Source organism: Artemia sp. Qi Xiang Cuo, chromosome 21, assembly GCF_049724085.1.
Source record: "Artemia sp. Qi Xiang Cuo chromosome 21, ASM4972408v1, whole genome shotgun sequence".
In the NCBI taxonomy this organism is placed as follows: domain Eukaryota; kingdom Metazoa; phylum Arthropoda; class Branchiopoda; order Anostraca; family Artemiidae; genus Artemia; species Artemia sp. Qi Xiang Cuo.
Window position 1 is genome coordinate 43331782 of NC_142814.1, and position 7555 is coordinate 43339336.

The following is a 7555-nucleotide window of genomic DNA, read 5'->3' on the forward strand; positions in this document are numbered from 1 at the left end:
CATTATTTATTAAATGTCTGGTGCCTGCATACCTGGTACCTCGTACATTGGAATATCTTTTCTATATTATTCGGTATCTATTTTGGTAACTAATCTATGGCATTACTTGATACGTTATTTATTTAGGTAGAAATTCTATGACACGATTTTATTCGTAATTTTGGTCATTTGAATCCCACACCGTCTTGTATAATTAAGGTGTTGTTCCTTAACCAGAGTGGTCGTGATCACATGATAAGGTTTATAGTCGGTCAGAAAAACATCAAGCAATCAAAAGACTTTTGGTGCTGGTGCATAATACCTAACCCAGCGCTATAGACTGTACAAGGAAACCAAACATAGAGACCCGTCAAACGGGTATTTGTCAGCTAAATTGATTGCAAAGCGTGATTTCTCATTGCCTTTACAATATTTAAACTGTTTTTTTGGGGGGTTTAAGGGGGGAAAAGGGTACCTAAGTTAGGTTAGATTACGTATTTAATGTATATGCTATGCTATACCCCCCCCCTAATGTGCAAATATCAGCCCAAATTTTTTTCTAAACTATTATATATTCATCCTATTTTTTTTATTTCATTAGCATTAACCAAACTTGACTTCTTTCGTGTATAGCGGTAGGTTAGGTATAATGCACCAGTACTTAACTTTTATTTATTAGCCACTAGATCTCAGTTAAATTTTCAAAAAAAAATGCAATGACTAAGGGGTAAAAATGAACAAATTTTTTAGGGGGGGGGGGTTTGAAACCCTAAACAGGGTTCAGAAACGGTGAAATAATGGGATCAAATAGCATATCTGCTCAAAGTATTTATATAACATGAAAAAAAAGTTAACAGATACGGTTAGAAGTGATTATGGTCCATGTAATTTGATGGATGTTGAAGATGTTTTTAATTTCTTTTAATGGTCCTTTATTTTTTTTTGTTCAAGTTCCGGCCAAGTTCCTAAAGGATTTCTTCCAGACACTTTGCTCTTACTTAGAGAAAACCTAGTCTCTTCTCTATGGCCTTGGGCTATCTGGTACTTACGTGATATAGCGACCATGCTTTGTTCAAGATCTGTAATGAAACCGGTTTTCTGTGTCCACTCAGAGATAATAAGCTTAGCTTGAGCGATATAAACGGTATCTATGCAGGTATATTTTAATTAAATATTCAATATATAGAGGTGATTAGGTTAGGTATTTAATATACAACAGTCAGGGCAGCCTGCTTTCCGTAATTCTCTGATCATATTTTGTATTATTTCATTATGATTAACCTAACTACACTTAAGTTATGATTATTATGATTAAGCTACATACAAAATATTAACTTAACTACATTATGATTAACCTAACTACACTTCTTTGGTGTGGTCACTATAACACGTAAATACCGGCTATCCCTCTCTTATACAGTATTTTTTGTATGCTCCAAATAATGTTCCCTCCAATGGTTTAGCACTTAAAACCTTTGGAGTACCAATATTGTTTGATTCAACGACTATGTCTATCAACAATCCCATCAGGACAAAATTAAACTTCTCAATAGGATTGAAAACTGTTTTCTTTTTGTATTTTGGTCATCTCCCCCTCCCCCCTCTCCTCGCCAAAGCTGTTGTATGTGAATTCCTCAAAGTTTTACAAAGACTGCCTTACTTCATCACGATCTCCCTTTTTCCTTTGAACAAATTGAAATAACTGAGTTTTTATTTGCATCCGGGACGCTTAGATCCAGCCTTTAAGTATAACTCTACGAAAACATTCATCTCACATTTAATAGATAGATAGATAGATAAATATTTATTTCAAGAAATTACTATCACAAGCCCCGAAGGGCCGAATTCGAATGTTGAAGTCCATGAAAAAATAAATAAACAAGAAAATCATAACAAAAGCACAACAACAAAATATATATCGGAATGATGTATTATTCCTTTGTCAGTTATATTATAAACTGCTAAATGGCAACTAGTTAAAAAGATAAAAACTGATAAAACTAAAAAAAAATAATATATACATTAAAAATTATTTAAAAAACAACATAAAAAGAGGATAGGGAACAAAACCGAGCTGTTTCTTTTATCTGTTAGAGATAAGATAAGATTTATGTACAAATTAACAACTATTTATTATATCAGTAAAAAAAAGGGATAAAAGATTAATTATACCGCAAGGTAGGACAAAGAATGGGAGATAAGGTGGGGATAGGCTGGGACACAGTTCGTGGAGGACAATTTCTATCAGTTACATGGAATTCAGGGAAAAGGTTCGCAGTACGGGGGTTCAGAAGTGCCAACTTATATTTAACTGTCTTATTCCTGATTTTGTAGCACATCTTCATCGAACTTCCAACAAGAGCGCCTATGAATAAACCACGTGATAAGTTATACTCGTGAAGTGTTGAGATCTTGAAAAGCTATCCCATGCAATTGTCTGTGACGAGCCATCTGGATACCAAAAGAAGCTACAATCGAATTAGTCCTCTACGTCTTCCATTAGATTCTCGTTTTTCTGGGTGGACGCGTGCCAACTTTTTGCATAATAATTTGTAGAAATTCTTTTCTGGATCTTTTATCATTAAAAGTTTTATGACTTCTTATCTTTTTTTTAAAAAATAAGTCTATCAAGCAGTACTGTATTTTATAACACAGTCGACTGGCATCTCACACTCCCCTTATTGTTCAGGCTTATTCTGCAGGGCTCATGTTGCCTAAGTAACGCACGAACAAAATTATTGTCACACACGTTGACAAAACCGAAATTACGCATGACCACAGTGCCAATTATCGTATTCTTAAATTATCGAGTGGAACACTGATCATAGTTCAGGCGTAAACTCAGAGCCATTCGAACGGGGGGGAGGTCGCCAACCCGGGCAAGCTGCTCCGGGAGCCGTGACTGGGGGTTGGCCACTTTGTTTCGGCTTTTTATGGGTATAGGTGAATCGTGGGGGTGGGGGTGGGGGTGGGGGGCACTGTAATTGATTTTTCCCTGGGTGTCACCAATCTTAGGAACGGCTCTGCGTGAACTGTATGATCAGCTAATCCGTCAAAATTTTGAGGCACAATTTTTTTAAAAGTAGAAAAACGGTTAGAAAAATCCGTTTTCCTGTCCATGCGATGAACGCTGTAAACTATATAAGACTTATTGTTAGAAAAAGGTGTTGAAATAAACTTTTGCAAATACGTACCTTCCATTCTATTTTTTTGCCAGGAGAAATTAGGAGACTAGGAAATCGTCCAAGGAAAAGCTTTTTTTTAGGAGAGGGTTTGTGGAAAGTTTTTATTTTCTGGGGGGGGGGGGGAGATTTCCAGAAACAAACGTAATGTTGTGAACTATTAAGCCCTTGTTAAGTTGTCTAATTTTGTTAACTTGACCCATTTTCAGCAAAGTTCTCCTGGAAATTATCAAAACATTAAAAGTTATTTCTGAAAATTTACGAGCAAATAAGGTTGGTAATAAACTCATTTGGTTGTTAGGTTGTTTGTAACAAAAGTATATTTCTGGTTTCATCCTGAAATATATTGCCAGGACTCAAGTGACGAGAAACAGTGGCTGCAGATCCATCACAGTAGAAACACAGGGCGAGTTTGTTTGTTGTTTTTTTTTGGGTGGGGGGGGGGTATGGTGACTTTCAAGAGGGGACAGGAGGGGGCTTTCAAGAACCAAACATGATGTTGTGAACTATTAAGCCCACATTAACTTATTTAATTTTATCAACTTTGCCTATTTTCTACAAAATTCTCCCAAAAATTATTAAACAAATGAAAATTTATTTATAAAAATTTACAATCAAACGAGGTTGGTAACCTTCCAAGGCTATCATCCTGAAATATACTACCAGGGTTCAAGTGACGAGAAAGAGTAGCCACAGATTCATCACAGCAGAAACAGAACTTCCTTAAAAAGAATTTCAAGGAATTTGGACTGAGTAAGAAGTTCCTTACCAGGACATTACAAAATAACGCCACTGCCAATTTTCCCGTCTTTTTCGCCATCAATTTTGTCATCTAAGCATCAAATCAGCTTTATCAGTGTTTTTTCTGCCTGGCAAAAAGCGTGCAATTGAAAAATGTTTTTGCTGCGGCAAGACCCGGAATTTGGGCGTTTCGTTGTCATCAACTCTAGACTAAGCAACCATCTTAAGATTTTGACTATATAGTATTTTACGCTGTTGTGGTTAAAAATGTTTGTTTGCAGCACAGAATGACAGAAATTGCCAAAAAATATGTTTCTGCTTAAAAATTCCAGCGAATTTTTTTTATTACCGCTCGAATAAGATTTTTAAAGACAAATAATGAACAAAATAACGTGTTAAAAAAAATATGTATATTCCAGCGAATTTTTTGATTGCTGCTCGAATAAGCTTTTTAAAGACAAATAATGAACAAAATAACGTGTTAAATATATATATATATATATATATATATATATATATATATATATATATATATATATATATATATATATATATATATATATATATATATATATATATATATATATATATATGCCTGCCTTACCAAATTTTTGGGAAAATATACTAATTTCCTTGTTTTTACACAAGTAGGGTAAGGGATTATACTTTGCTTGCCCCAATAGCAATTTCAACCTTCTACAGGGCATTACACCTTTTCAAAGAGAGTGAGAGGAATCCTCTCACATAATGGAATTTGAGGGTCGATAAAGTGAAATTATGTCACTATTCCAGTTTTTCTAAACCAGTATTGCCTATAACTTAATGTATTCAAATATTTTTTGATAACTTGATACGTGATTTGAATAAAGCCTAGTATCGCATACACTATTACAGATATCAAAATGATATCTCATTTGCATTAAGCTAACTCAAGTTCGTTAGCGTTAGCAGTTTAGTTTCCAATGGTTTCACAGATTCAAAAGGATGCGACTAAAAACATGTTTTTATTTATTGGATAACTGAAAAAGAACCATAGCTTTGATCAATGCTTCGATGTTTGACTAAATATTCAAATTTTCAACGTTTAGTATTAGGGGGGATTTTCTTCAAACAGCTTAGAAACAAACTAGGCTGACTGTTATAGGCTGAATTTTGAACGGCTCAGTGAGCCCTAATTCATCTTTTCTCAGATTCAAAAGGATGCGATATCTTTCGGGGGGGAGGGGGCATTTTTCCATGTTTTTTCTCAGGGATATTTTCCGTGGGGATTATTTTCCTCGGGCCTGTTTTTTCTGGGGGTGGGGTAAATACCAGCTACCGAAAAAGGATATTGAAAGATAAAAAATACCGCTAATACTTTAAATGCATCAAACAAGCCATGCTCAATGCAGATTAAAACCAGAAAAGAACAGAAACGCCTAAAAATAAGAAATTCTTCAAACAGCTTAGAAACAAACTAGGCTGACTTTTTATAGGCTGAATTTTGAACGGTTCAGTGAGCCATAATTTGACATGCCTGAAATCATGAATTAGAATATTTAATTGACTGTTTGGGGATTTTCTGACCTAGGTTTTTTAGGTTTTCGTGTGTGTTTGACTCCTGGGGTTTATTATTTGAGCAGTTAACTCTAGTATTTTGTATTTTTACGCGCCTGAAATCATGAATTAGAATATTTAATTAGCTGTTTAGGGGTTTTCAGACCTAGGTTTTTTAGATTTTTGTTGATGTTTGACTCCTGGGGTTTATTATTTGAGAAGTTAACTTTAGTATTTTGTGGTTTTACGTGCCTGAAATCATGAATTAGGATAGTTAATTATCTGTTAAGGGTTTTCAGACCTAGGTTTTTTAAATTTCGTGATTTGACGTGCCTGAAATAATAAGTTAGAAAAGTTACTTAGTTGTTTCGGTTTTCAGACCTAGTTTTTTAGATTTTCGTGGGTGTTAGGTTCCTGGGATTTATTATTTGAGAAGTTAACTTTAGTATTTCATAGTTTGACTTGCCTGAAATCATGAATTAGAATATTTAATTGGCTGTTTGGGGGATTTTCAGACCTAGGTTTTTAATCGGAATAGTATCCTCTCACATAATGGAATTTGAGGGTCGATAAAGTGAAATTATGTCACTATTCTAGTTTTTCTAAACCAGTATTGCCTATAACTTAATGTATTCAAATATTTTTTGATAACTTGATACGTGATTTGAATAAAGCCCAGTATCGCATACACTATTACAGATATCAAAATGATATCTCATTTGCATTAAGCTAACTCAAGTTCGTTAGCGTTAGCAGTTTAGTTTCCAATGGTTTCACAGATTCAAAAGGATGAGACTAAAAACATGTTTTTATTTATTGGATAACTGAAAAAGAACCATAGCTTTGATCAATGCTTCGATGTTTGACTAAATATTCACATTTTCAACGTTTAGTATTAGGGGGGATTTTCTTCAAACAGCTTAGAAGCAAACTAGGCCGACTTTTAAAGGCTGAATTTTGAATGGCTCAGTGAGCCCTAATTCATCTTTTCTCAGATTCAAAAGGATGCGATATCTTGTGGGGGGGGGGGGGAGTTGGTATTTTTCCATGTCTTTTCTCTGGGATATGGTCCGTGGGGATTATTTGCCTCGGGCCTATTTTGTCTGGGGGTGGGGTAAATACCAGCTACCGAAAAAGGATATGGAAAGATAAAAAATACCGCTAATACTTTAAATGCATCAAACAAGGCATGCTCAATGCAGATTAAAAACCAGAAAAAAACAGAAACGCATAAAAATAAGAAATTCTTCAAACAGCTTAGAAACAAACTAGGCCGAATTTTTATAGGCTGAATTTTGAACGGCTCAGTGAGGCATAATTTGACATGCCTGAAATCATGAATTAGAATATTTAATTGACTGTTTGGGGATTTTCTGACCTTTTTAAAGGTTATTACTGATCCGAGTAAAACCGATACCAATATGCCTCATTCTTTTATTCTAACTTAACTTGTAGGAATAGGACTTCATTCCATCGACTAAATCAGTTTATTCATATATAATGGTGAACAAAAGGACTATTTGTTCTCCGTATTCTTCTTCTTCTGATCACGCGCCCACGCCTCCTTCTCACTTGGGCTCAGTTGACGTCTTAATATCCGGTAGAAATTGCATATTCCACTCGTTCTCCATTCCTCATAATATCCATCATGAGTGATATAGTGGGAGTCATCGATCTGAGGCTCCCGATCTAGACATGAAAATTAAAAGGCTTAAAATATATGGAATTTGTATAAGCTGTAATGGACAAAAATTATTACTTCACGATCGATCTGATATACATAAAGATAATGTATTAAAAAGACCATTATAACTTTTGATTTTTTTTTGGTTCAAACATTTATGTCAAAAATTTTTAAGTAAGTAACAATTTGTCTGTGTGAATACTTTTCGTTTAAACTTAAAATACGCTAAAAGAAGTTTCTCATGAAACTATTGCAATTTCTATAAAAAATTACTCAATTACAAAATCAAAATTAAATTGCATTTACTACTTTTCATTTAAACTTAAAATAAGCTGAAAGATGGTCCCAATGAAACTTTTGCAGTTTCTATAAGAATGAACGAATTTCAAATCAATTTAATTTATTTCATTGAATACTTTTCATTTAAGCTGAA